Source organism: Leucopleurus acutus (assembly GCF_964270905.1).
Source record: "Leucopleurus acutus genome assembly, chromosome: 17".
NCBI lineage: Eukaryota > Metazoa > Chordata > Mammalia > Artiodactyla > Delphinidae > Leucopleurus > Leucopleurus acutus.
In genome coordinates, this window is record NC_139159.1 from 61,416,406 (window position 1) to 61,430,831 (window position 14,426).

Here is a 14,426-nt window from a genome sequence, read left to right on the forward strand (position 1 = left end):
TATCCCCAAACTATTTGTTGAAATGACTGTTATTTCCCCCATTTAATTGTATTGGCACTTTCGTTGAAAATCAATTAATCATAAATTTGAGGGTTTATTTCTTTACTCTCAATTCTATTGTATTGATCCATACGTCTATCCTGATGGCCATACCTCACTGTCTTGATTTCTGCAGTTTTGTAGTGAGTTTTGAAATTGGAAAGTTTAAATTCTTTGTTCTTTTTCATGATTGCTTTGGCTATTCTGTGTCCTTTGAATTTCCATATACATTTTAGAATCAGCTTGTCAATTTCTGCACAGAAGTCAACTTGGATTTTGACAGGAATTACATTAAATCTGTAGAACAAGTTGGGGAGTATTGCCATCTTAACAATTGGGGAGTATTGCCATCTTAACAGTAGTTAAGTCTTTCTATTCAAGAATATGGGCTATCTTTCAATTGATTTAGATCTTTAATTTGTTTCAGAAATTTGATTTGTAGTTTTCTGAGCATAAGATTTGCTCCTCGTTTGTTTAATTTATTCCTAAGCATTTTATTTGTTTTTCATGCTGTTGTAAATAAATTTATTTCTGAATTTTTTGGAGGTAGCTAATTGTTATTCTATAGAAATACAATTGATTTTATATATCTGTGTCATAATTTTGCTGAGCTTATTAGTTCTAACTTTTTTAGTAGATTCAGTAGAATATTCTATATATAAGATCATGTCGTATGGTAATAGAGGTAGTTTTATTTCTTTTTTTCCATCCGGATGTTCCTTACTTTATTTCTTGCCTGACTGACCTGGCTTAAACCTCCAGTACAATGTTGAATAGAGGTAGCAGGAGTGGACATCCTTGTCTTGTTTCTGATGTTCGGAGGAAAGCATTAAATCATCTTTCACCATTAAGTATGATGCTAGCAGTAGGTCTTTAGATACCTTTTATTAGGTCGATGAAGTTCCCTCCCCTTCCTAGTATGTTGAATGTTTTTATCATGAAGAGGTGTTGAGTACTGGCAAATGATTTTTGTACATCGATGAGATGATTATATGGTGTTTGCCCTTTATTGTATTGATGTAATAAGTCACATTAATTTATATTTGTATGTTGAATCACCTTTGCATTCTTGAAATAAATCCCACTGAGTCATGGCTGCAAAAGACTCTTAACTGGTCAGTCTTCCCCCACCTACACCTCCATTAAATCATCCTACTAATAGAGGCTTCTTTATAAAATACAAATCTGATTTAGTAACACTCTTTTATATTAAACTCCTTTAATTTCTCTTTACTGCTTTTGGTGTAAAACCCAAACTTAGCATGGCATTAGATAATCCTTGATTATCTCCAGGCCTAGCAGGATCTCCAGGCTGACTGCATACCACTTCCTCTTTCCAAGAACCGTGAACTGCTTGTAATTCCTCATATATACAATTTTTATCTCCTAGTTCATGTCTCTGTACATGCTTCAGCTGGAATGGTTTTCATCATTTTGTCTAGTTAGCTGCTGATGATATATCAAACCTAATTTCAGGTGTATGCTCCTCTCAGAAGCCATTTCTCATGTTCACTCTCCCAGTAGGGGATAGTTCCCTGTCCTAGGTACTCGCTTGGTTTATCCCAACCATGGTATTTATTGTGTCATATCAAGATTATTTATTTAAGTGGCAGTTTCTGAGGGAGAAAATGAACTCCTTGAAGAAGGAAGGGATCATGCCTTAATAATGTCTTTATTTCTGGTGCCTAGTACAGGTCCAGACCATAAGATATTTTTTTAAATTTATTTTTTCTTTGGCTGCACTGGGGTTTATGGGATCTTAGTTCCCTGACCAGGGACTGAACCTGTGCCCTCGGCAGTGAAAACGCAGAGTCCTAACCACTGGGCCGCCAGGAATTCCCCAGACCATAAGATTTGTTGATGTTCAATATCTAAATGTACGTATGATGAAGGCACTATTATATAGTATAATTTAAAGGGTTGTAAAATTCCCAGATACTTATCATTGATTCTATTGCCTATATAGAAATTCTCTGTAGCATTTATCACAATCCTAAGTAACTGTTTACATGTGATATACTTAACATCAAATGTCCCCTGAAGGCAGACACCATTTCTGTTTTGTTCACCATTGTGTCTCCACCACTTAACACAGTGCCTGTATATATTTGTTGAATGTACAAATGAATGAATAAATGACCATTCTTTTACATGAAGGAGTTATAATCAACATATCCTTTTAAAATAAATCATACTTGATGGAAGTATAGTATTAACCTTCTGGATAACTTAACAACTTTTCCCCCTCAGATTAGTTGGTTTTAGCAGACTTGGAGTCCTAAAGTCATTTAGTTTGACATGAAATTGAAATTGTCTAATTTCACACTTCATGCATTTACTCTTCCGTTAGTTTATAAAAATAACTTATTTCATGTCCCTGCTCTAGGTAATCTGTGTGAAATAACTCTTTAGTACATGAGATACGTATAATTATTGTGGTAATCGTTAGAGCCTTGTCACTGAATATTTCAGTCTCCCTCTTGTGCACATGGTAGAATTGCACTATTGGCCTTGGAGCTGCATCTGGCCAGTGATTTATGAGGGGAAGTGATATGGGTCACTTCTAGGTGAGCGCACTTGCTGCAGACACCCTTCCTGCGCTCTTTCCCCTCTGCTATATGACGGCATGTTCCACATAGTGACTGCTGTTTCTACCGGGGTCTTTGAGTAAGCATGATGACGAACAGAGCCCCCAGCTGATCTGAGATGAGCGGGGAGTGTTAGCAAGAAGTATCACCTATTGTTTTATAAAATTCAGATGTGAGGGTTTTTACTGTAGCACAATCCAGGTCAGCATAACTGGTCAAATTATCATCCCCATTTACAGATGAAGAAACTCAGGTAGAGAAAGGACAACTGAATGGTTTCTAATCACACCACCCCGTGATGTAGCCTTGAGGGGTTCCAATCAGGCAATCTCCCCACAGACTGTATTCTTCATCCCCTGCTTCACTGCTCTGCGTTAACATTAGCCATCTTCTGGTCGTGACACTTTTCCTCATGAGCCCAGAAACATACAGCTGTCTATATTCAAAAGGAGAAGTGGATAATAATATAAAGAACCTGTTTAATAGGGCCAAACCTCAGCGAACCATTTTTGTCTTCTGATTGAGTACTCTGTCATTTTAATGGAACAATCACAGTTTCACAAATCATTTAGTTAGGACAATTTCTGGGATAATTACCTTGTCAGTTAAATTTTAAAATATTGAAATTAAAGTTGAAGTTTGAAAATTATTCACAGCTTTTGCTTTCTCCTTGTTTTATAAAACCACCAATAATGTCCAGAAAGACATGTATACTCTGATACCGTAAACCCCAGATCAAATGAAGTGTAATCAATTTTTCACAGTGGTTAAAAAGGCCCATGGAATAAAGCATATTTCAGCTGACTGCAGAGGCAAGGGCTTATTATTATAATATAAAATGACTTTAATATATTTGCTGAAGTAAATTATTCAAAAAATTAGTAAAAATGATGTCTTTTTAAAAAAACGACCCTCTTTGATGCTTAAACATTAATACACATAAATATGAAGTGCTTATAATTAATTACTGAGCTTTTTGCATAGAAACAAAGGGCAAAAAGGATATTAAGAAAGCATATTTTGCCTATAGTATAGCATGAAATCCCTTTTGCGAAGAGTCTAGGGCTACACTGCCCTGTACAACAGCAACCAGCCACATGTGGTAATTTAATTTTAATAAAATAAAATAAAATAATCAGTTGCTCAGTTATACTGGCCACATTTCAAGTGTGGCTCTCAGGTAGGGATGACCAGCTGTATGATGTGAGTGAGGAGAGAGGCATGTGCCAGGAAGTCCAGAGGAGGGGAATTTTCAGTACTCTTCAGAGAAGTCCTGCTAGAGATCATTCCTGACCTGAGTCTTGACACTCCAGTAATGAGGAAGACAGGCAAGTAAATGTGGGAAGGGCACTCCTATCAGAGGCAACATCATAAGTCAGGATGTAGACTCCAAGAGTCCTCGCTGTGTTTGTGAAATGAGAAGCAGTGTAGTTCTCCTAGGGAGTAGTATGTGCGGAGCTGTCAAGATTGATGGGGGGGGGGTCAGGCATTGAAGGCAAATACACTTGCGTTTTATTCTGTAAAATAAGCAGGAAGCACGAAGGTTTTAAGTAGGTGAATACCAAGGTCAGCTTTGCATTTTACGGAGTTTGCTTGGCAGTTGTGTGGAGTATAAAAGGAGTGTACCCTTTAAACTTGTGAATCGCTATACTGTACACCTGTAACATATAATACTGCACATCAAATACACTTCAATTAGAAACAAAAGAAAAAGTCGAGAACAAACTTGGGTTTGGCAGTTTCTCACGTGTACAGTTTAGTGATACTGTTCCCCTGCATTCTAAATCCTTGCTTAAATACACCCAATCCTTGACCCTTCATGATTTAATCAATAAGTATTTATTCAGTGACTATTACATTTAAAATAGTTTCATTAGGTATTAAACTGAAAAGAGGAAAGCAATTCCAAAGACTTTTAATCCTCGAATATTTCCCAAATTTTACTTTCTTTTCTGTTAAATCCTCTTCCCCTAGGAGACATTTTTAGAGCCATTAACAAGTGATTCCATTTTATCTAAAAAAAAATGCTTATTGAATGCTCACTATTACTAGATACAATGCTAAAAACTAAGAACAAAGAAGAAATGAACTCTGTCTTTTCTGATTAAGCGGCAAAGGTATCCTAATACAGTTTTACCTCCTCTTCTCTTCCCTGCCCTCTTCTGGTAGATATAAAAAAGTTTTTTAAAATAGACCAGAGGCGAGTAGTTGGAAGAGAAATTGTCTGTAATTAGCATATGTAGCAACAGTCCCTTACTTAAAAAATAATGGTTAGAGTAGCAGAGATAGGAATAAATAGTAGTGGGCATGAGAATTATTTTGTTGTGATATCCTAAGAGATATATTGAAAATATTCTCTGTCCAAAGGAGAATTTTGGGTACATTCCTTGTGCTTTGGAAAAGAAGGAAGCTACAGTGATTTACAAAATATAGAGTGAGAGCAGGTAAGTTCTCCTGAATTTCAGTCTTCTGTGACATTTCAATGAGACATCACTCACCTCAACATAAAACCTATTTACGTTCCTCATAAATAGAATACCCTAGCTTTTATCTTTAGAATATTTTTTCCGTATGGGATTTTTTTATAACTGATCACAGAAATCTTGAGTAATCTCAGACTTAAATTGTGGTGAATTTAATTTCGATTATAATTGTGGAAAAGACCCCATTTATGTTGTTTGATATAACTGTAATTCATCGCTCACAGGGAGAAGTAACTTTTATTTTTAGAAAGTATGTATTGTGGAAAGATAAAAATGTTTGAATTTTTTTTAGATTTTTCTATATTTTGTTCAGAAAAATAACCAACTTTGGAAATGGGGCAAAAATAACTGTTTGAACTTTCAAGGCCATACTAAGCCTGATCTAAATAAAAGGTTTATTATCTTAAGGTTTATTATCATTCTACTGTCCAAGAATGATGACTACTATAAAAATACCATTACTATTCTACATCTTTATAAAGTTACCTTATAGAAAAATGATGATCAGTCATAATTATTTTTTTGTCCAGAAGAGATGCCAATGATTCCTACCCAGTAAAGAAGATAACCCAAAAGGTTGTGATCATTATTGCCAAATAGAACATGAGACACATGCATCTAATTTAGCAATCTTATTTCATCATTCCTTTTTTTCCCGTCTTTCATATCCTTTTTTGAACCAGCTTTATCATGTTGCTGGTTCCCTCTTTAAGGAGTTAATTAAAACTTTTGCTTGTGTTCATTCTGCCTGTGAGAATGTTGTTTTTGTTGTTTGTTACATTTGAAGTTATGTTTTGACAATCTGAAAATTAAATAATGATCTCGTTATTTTATTTAACATCAAACCCATCATGATGGAACTCCATACATGAGGATCCCATCTGTAAAGATGGTGCCCATAACCAAGAGAATTTCTAGAAATGTTTGTGGATAAGGTCAAGTTGATCTGGGAAATAGAAAATTAACAGGTGTCTAGAAGCTGCAGAGCTCAATTCTTTGTATGAAAAAATCTATACAGAAGCCCTGGAGAACCAGCCAGCCTTTGCTCTTTATGCTTATGGTAAGAGTAAATTGCCCTGGTTGTCTGCTTTTGTAAACTTTGCATGTTTGGTAAGTGGTAAATGGCTGATTATATGTAAACTGACTTGCCAAAATGCAAAGTATCACCATGTATTTATTTCTATTAATAAACATAGTCAATAAACAAACATGCCTTTAGGGGGAAAAAGCACAGTTTAAAAAAGGAAAATAAGAATCTTTTTGATGGCTGATTGGATCCTAAGCATTCGTTATTAGTACTTCAAGTTTTTGATATCATGGGAACTGTTTATAAAAATTTTCCAAGAATTCCATGAAAATTGTGCCCAAATTAGAAGTCAGCAAGTTAAAACAACTTTTAAGGTTATAGCTTTTTGTTGTTTTCGTTATCTTTCGTGTCTTCCTTTCGACCAAAGAAACTTAAAACATGACTCAATGTCTTAATGCTTATAAAATGTTGATTTATATTGCCTTGGTCCATCTTAAAATGATCAATCGTCAAAAATCATCATGGACAATGGTGTGTGTCAATAGGCAGTACTCTTTACTCTAGTGTTTATACCTTTAAGAAATATTGAAAATCTATTTCTATGTAACAGACCATTCTATAACTGAATTTAACTAGCAACAGAACTGCATCTTGGTGTTTGTCTTGAAAGGAACAGTTCTTGTTAATTTAAATACATTTTAGAGTTTGTTTTTGAGGTTAAAGTGGTTGGGGGCAGGAAGGTTAAAAAGAGGAAGTTTTAGCAGGTTCAATACTTGAGTGCATGTGAGTATAGTTTGGCAAAGAGACATTCAGGAGTGGGCCTTGTTAAAATGATGCATTTATTTTGAAATTAATTAATTGAAATGAAAATATGTCTACTCAAAGTCTAAATCGTTAAGGCCACTGATTTCAATCAAAGAAGATGCTCCTGGAGGTTGTGTTTGTATTATACCACACTAGTTTCATGACATAAGGTTTACAATGGCAAAGAAAACTATGCATCACTAAGAATCCAGTGTGTTCAAAAGCAAATGACAATTCATTTCCTTTTGGATGTTAAGACGCTAGTAAGGTGATAGTATTTGACAGGAGCATAGATGACCAAGGACACAAAAGCATCAAGTGAGACAGGCTTCCCCATGCTTTTGCTGTGGACAGCTTCAACCAAACATATCAAGGAAAGCTTAACTGTGGTCTTTAAATGTAAGACTGTCTGGGAAATCAGGGCCAGCTGGCATCCATTCAGAAAAAAAGATTTTCCACTGCGTTTGAGAATATTGAAATTGCCATCATTGGTCAGTCATGTAAGGAGATCAGGCAACCTACTGTAATCATGCTCTCCAATGATGGTACAGACTTACCATTGCCTGTGGAGTGGCTTGCTTTAGCTTAAAGTTTGCTTGCACGCAGGAAGTGTGATTGCTGGATTACAGAGCACAGACAGCTGCTGTTTGGCAAGGAAAACTCATCGATAAAATTGCACTGCCTGATTGCGGGATTACAAGTTAAAGAGCTATACATTGTAGGAAAAACGAAACCAATTTCATTGTTTAAAACATCTGTGGGTCATCACTTGATTTCACTTTTCAAGTTTTGATTTTTACCCTATTCTAGATCTAAGGTAAGATATCAATCCTGAAGCACTTTCTTAGAAGTTACACCGTTAACTAAGAAGTTAATAGGGGCTTCCCTGGTGGCGCAGTGGTTGAGAGTCCGCCTGCCGATGCAGGGGACGCGGGTTCGTGCCCTGGCCTGGGAAGATTCCCACATGCCGCGGAGCGGCTGGGCCCATGAGCCCTGGCTGCTGAGCCTGCGCATCTGGAGCCTGTGCTCCGCAACAGGAGAGGCCACAACAGTGAGAGGCCCGCGTACCGCAAAAAAAAAAAAAAAAAAAAAAAAAAAGTTAAAAAAAGAAGTTACATAAAAGTTGTACTCTTATCAAATACCAAAGCCTTTCCACCGAATATATTATCTCATTTTTAAAAGTCATAGAGGAATAATAATAGATGAGTTTCTCCTAAAATTTCAATAAAATTTTTTTAAGATAATGGGAAGACTTTTTGTCAAGGGTACTAAAATCAACAATGAAATGAAATGCAACAACTAAAGTTAAGAAAATACTCCCAAATGAGAAAAGATTTATAACGAAGCAACCTTAAAACTTAATCGCCGTACAGGCATACCTCGTTTTATTGCCCTTTGTTTTATTGTGCTTGGCACATATTGTGTCTTTTGCAAACTGAAGTTTTGTGGCAACCCTGCTGCGAGCAACTCTATCGGCACCACTTTCCCAACAGCATTTGGTCACTTCGTGTCTCTGTGTCACACTTTGGTAATTCTTGCAGTATTTTAAACTTTTTCATTATGATTATATTTGTTAAGGTGATCTGTGATCAGTGATCTTTGATGTTGTATTGCAAAAAGATTATGATTCGCTGGAAGTTCAGATGATGGTTAGCATTTTTTAGCAATAAAGTATTAATTAAGGTATGTACCTGTTTTTTTAGACATAATTTATTGCACACTTAGACTACAGAATAGTATACACATAACTTTTACATGCACCGGGGAACAAAAAACTCATCTGACTCTATTTATGCAATATTCATTGTATTGAGGTGGTCTGGAACCAAATCCGCAGTATCTCTGAGGTATGCCTGTACATTTGTGGAAAAACTCAGAAGTATGCGCCAATTTTAAACCTCTCTTATGTCTTTTACTGGTCTTGCACAGTTCTGGGTCCAGAATCAGTACTCAACAAACATGAATTAACTCATTCAAAAAATCAATCACAGTCACAAGGAAAACTTAGTAAAAACCTGCATTTTTATTGGGAGTATCTTCAGGAATTTATAAGATGGTATTAAGAGAAACTAAGAATGCTATACTTCCTGTGGTGATCCTTATTAGCATAACTAAGTGCATGCTGTCTTTTTAAAAGTAGAATTAAGAAATAATAATTTTGAACTAACTAAACAAAATCAATATGTTGGGGGAAATTTTTATAGGAACAGTTTTTTTTTGTTTTTTTTTTTTTTTGCGGTACGCGGGCCTCTCACTGTTGTGGCCTCTCCCGTTGCGGAGCACAGGCTCCGGATGCGCAGGCTCAGCAGCCATGGCTCACGGGCCCAGCCGCTCCGCGGCACGTGGGACCCTCCCGGACCGGGGCACGAACCCGCGTCCCCTGCATCGGCAGGCGGACTCTCAACCACTGCGCCACCAGGGAAGCCCTATAGAAACGGTTTTTGAAGTGAGATTCAAATACCATCTTCAGTAAAGTGACAGTTTTCTGACTTTACCCAAATATCCAAAAACACCACTGGGATGTAAGGAAACTATCTTTGCTTATTTAATGCATAAATTGCCTCGTTTCTGAATGGAGTGCTTTGGAGTTCCGACTAGAGTAATAAGAAGAACAGCAGTGCCACAAGAAAAACATTTCCAAGAACATCGAGCTTTCGGGGACTCCACGATCACATCCACACATGTACCGACATCTGGTTCTACATGGTCTGCTTTGCCAACTGTGACTATGAAGGTGAATTATTTTCTTTTCTAAAGCCATCCTCTCCACTTGGGCATAAGATTCTATCTCCTTTCACCTACTCACCTATTAAAGAACTATTTTTTCCTGTCTCCGCTGAAGATGAATAAGCCTCCACTTAGCAAAGGAACATGCTCTTAATTTGCCCATCTTAAAACAGAAAAAGAAACTTTCTACTGATTTCAACATCTGCCAGTTATCACCTTGTTCTGTCTGGTCCTCTTTACAGCAAAGCTCCCCAAAGTGTTTCTACACTCAGTTCTCCAAACCTCCTCCTATTCTCTTACATTTATTCTATCAGGCTGTCACGCCCACCTCTCCAAATAAACTGCTCTAGTCAATGTCACCATCGACCAGGGCCAGCTTCATGGGCACGTAACCAGTGCAGCTGCCCAGGGCCCTGAGCTTCATTTCATGCTCTGATGTCACCATCCTGAAACTCTTAACTTTTGAACGATTTGCTCTGGGCCCCGCACAGTATATAGCCCAGCCTGCTGGCGGCCTTCACGTTGCTGAAGCTAACGGCCAATCCTCTGTGTTTATCCTACTTGAGCTATCAGCAGTATCTGCCAAGGCCAGCCACTCCCTCCTTCATGATACCTTTTTGTTTTCCTTGGTCTCCGAGGCCCCTTGATTTTCCTTTCACCTCAGGGGCTCCTCCCTCAGTTTCTGTGTCTCCTTTCCCTGATTACAAGTATTGGGTGTATTTTCTTCTCTAATTGTTGACTCCCTAGATTATCTCAGTGAGTCTCATGATTTTACATAGCGTCTATATGTTAATGCCCCTCCAACTCCAGACTCTAGACTCATAGACCTAATAGTCTGCTGGACCTTTCTATCTGGATCTTAGACTTTAGTTTGTTCTAAATTTAACTTCTTTCCTTCCACTCTCCCAACTTGATCAATCAAATCTGTTCTTCCAGTGGCTCAGACCAACAATCTTAGCCTATTTCTTGACTCTTCTCTCTCTCACATGCTACACCCAGGCAATCTGGTTGGTTCTACTTTCTCAAATGATCTCTGGAATTTTCTTTTTTTTTTTTTTTGCAGTACGCGGGCCTCTCACTGTTGTGGCCTCTCCCGCTGCGGAGCACAGGCTCCGGACGCGCAGGCTCAGCGGCCATGGCTCACGGGCCCAGCTGCTCCGCGGCATGTGGGATCTTCCCAGACCGGGGCACGAACCCGCGTCCCCTGCATTGGCAGGCGGACTCTCAACCACTGTGCCACCAGGGAAGCCCTGATCTCTGGAATTTTAACTGCTCTTCTTCTCCTCACATCTCTTGCAGAAATTACTGAACTAGCTTCCAACCTGTCTCCTGGTTTCTCTCCTTTTATGATTTATTCCGTAAATACCTCCCATGATTTATGCCAAGCACAGGAGAGTCCCATAAAAACACAAATCAAGTAACACTCCTCTGCTCAAAACATGAAAATACGTCCCGCTTCATACAGAAGGAAAGCCACTATCCTCGAGGTGGCTTACAGTGTCCTAAATGTTCTGGTTTCCTCCCACCTCAGTGTTTTTGTCTGAGTGAATTTCTAAATTCTCTCCCCGTAGCTTGCTCTGCCTGGACCACAATGGCCTCCTTGCTCTTCCTCAGACTCACCAGGTATACTCTGTCACCTGAGGGCCGCTGCACCAGCTGTTCATCCTACCAGTCCTTCCTTTGAGTCTTGGCTCAAATGAGGGCTGAACTGTTGTGTAGCTTATTGAATATGACAACTATCCACTCATCTCCCTTTAATTCTGCTTTACTTTTTTCTCTAGAGCATTTATTACCTTCTAACATAAAATTTTTATTTATATTATAATTTGTTTATTGTATATGTATGTTTTCTCTTTCCCTCCTGCAGAAACAGGAGTTCTGGTCTGTCATTTTTTTTTTTTTTTTTTTGAAATAGTCCAAATGTCTGGAATAATCGCTGGTACATAGGGAAAGCTCCATTAATATTTGTTGAATGAATGCATGAAGCCTGGGTTTGTACTGCATGTCATCACCAACAACCAGGAAAACAACGACAGTGATCATTTCATCAGAGAAAAAAAAAATCATCAAGGCAATTATAAAAGATAAAATTATAGAAAATAAATCATTATGATACCAAATTGAGCTTTGTAAACTCACTGTATGCTTTTTAGGATACATCGATTCATTAGGTAATGTATGCTATATAGGAAGAAAATATCTAAGGAAATTGAAGCTCTGAAGAAATACCATTGCTTGCATATTACACGAACTCTAAAAACTGACTGACGGGGACTTCCCTGGAGGTCCAGTGGTTAAGACTCCGAGCTTCCACTGCAGGGAGCGTGGGTTCCATCCCTGGTCAGGGAACTAAGATCTCGCAGGCCATGTGGTGTGGCGAAAAAAAAAAAAGAAAAAAAAAGAAAAAAACCACAAACCACCAAAATAAAAACTGACTGATGTGTAAATTGCTTTCATGTAAGAGATGGTACAGGTTCTGGGAAAATGCCTGCTATGTATTGGTGGATTTTGAGTTCAAAAATATTCCTGGGAAATTGCTTACAGTTTAGTGCTTATGCAATTTTAACTTGGAAATGTACCTTCCATTTATGGAAATAATTTAAAGAATTTTGATTACACCTTCTAATAATCCTTGCTCTCCTGTTCTCTATTGCTTACCTGAAGAAAAAAGTTAATATTTGTTAATTATTGAGTAGGAAGTTGGGTGAATGGGTTGTTACCTCATGTAAAATATTTTATATAAGTACAATTGACCCTTGAACAACTGGGGTTTTACGGCACTGACCCTCTGTGCAGTTGAAAATCCACCCATAATTTATAGTTGGCCCAACATATCCACGATCCCTTCATATCTGAGGTTCTTCCTCTGCAGATTCAACCAACCATGGATCATGTAGTACTATGGTTATTTACTATTAAAAAAAATCCACATATAAGTGGACCCATGCAGTTCAAATCCATGTTGTTCGAAGGTCAACTGTACTACAACATTTATGAAAAATGGCTTTCAGAACTGACATCCTGAGTATATTGGAGAACAGCATTATAAATCTAACAATGAGATTTCATATACAAATTACCTATTTTTATTTAAAGAAATTCTACATAACATGAAAACAATCAACTCTACGTAACATGAAAAAGCCCCTCCCTTCCTATCTACTGTTATTCTTTACTGTTCTAGCCCTGTTATTTTTACTCTAAAATATGACCTGGAGAGGAAAATAAGGACATCTTGGACATTACTGGACATGAATTTTAGCAACTTTGAATCGTTTTTGAGATTTCTTTGTTCCTACCAGTGTGTTAAAAAAAAAAGAAAGAAAACTTGTACTTGGGGTTACAAAGATGGGGAACAAAAGTACAAAGCAATTAGCAGTATGCTAAAAACAACAGGGCTTTTTTCTCTTCTGTGCAAATGTTTTTCGTCTTAAGCAAATTTGGCTGCGAAAGGGTCAGGCAGGTGCTGCCACAGTGCTTTCGGGTTTCCTGGCAGAGCTGGTGATGCACTGGGACCTGAGACAAAACCCAGAGGAGCCACAGCTAACCTCAGCCTTTTGCCCAATTTCCTCCCTGCCAGTTATCAGAGTTCACTATTGTTCATGCTCCAGGGCTCACACTCTGCCTGTCTAGAGGTGGAATGTATTCTGAAGAAGTGTTTTGTTTGGCTTGCAGTATTAAAAAAAAAAAAAAAAAGTCACTCACTGACATTCAAAATTAGATTTCATAGAAAATTCCTTTGTCCAGATTTTCTTGAAAACTGCAAATCTGGGAACACAAGTCAGCTTGGCAATATTCTTCGAGCTGAGGAAAGGCTACCTTTATAGAGTTCCCAAAGTCTTCCCCAGCTGGCTTCACCCACACAGGCCACTTGCCTGCTCCTTTTGTGCACTGAGTTTGTGACCCCGGCCCGGAGATGGGATACCAAAAGGTGATTCACTCTTCTTCCCTCCCCTCAAACTATGGTAAAGAGCTGATGGGCACATAGTTCTCCTTGAAAGGGATTCTGACAGTCCTGGGTGAGAACAAAGTGTATTTAACTTTACCTGAAAAGTTTTCCCTGAGAGAAGAATCAAATTCTCTATAAGGAAAACAAATCACATTAAGCGTTCTTATTACACTCTTATCTAGAGAATATTGCCTCCAGCTGTGAAACAAGCTTATTACCATTATGATCAGCCCCTCCAAGCCTTTACTCTGCTGTTTTCAAAGCAGGGGAAAAGAGAAAGAACTAGAAAAAATAAAGGATTTGTTAATTTGGGTTCACAAAAATGAGAAGTGAAGATTGGGCTACGAGGGTAAACACTAATTCAAAATTTTCAAAATAAATCTTCTGAAGCAAGGAGTTATTTATATACTTTACGTCCTGTGCTTTTTGTTTTTTTCCTTCTGGTCATAAATATTTGGGTGAGTCTTCTTTGCCTACCTAGTTTTCTTCTGCCTCTTCCCTCTTTCAAAATCAACCTTCCGGAAACCTCCCTGGTTAATTTCATCTAAGGCAACACACAAGGCATGTAATATATTAACATAAACTTCTTGAGATGATTTATCAAGATCTTCACATCATATTCATGTGGGTATACTAAATTGAATTCAAACTTAGACTTCAAAAGCGGGATTTTTTACATATTGTAACAATCATTTCCCAATACTCGACACTCAATACGTGATACTCAATAAATGTTTTTGAAATAAACACAATTTTTATTGTTAATCTTCCTAAAGAAAACTTGTATAATTTTTTTTTTACACAAAATC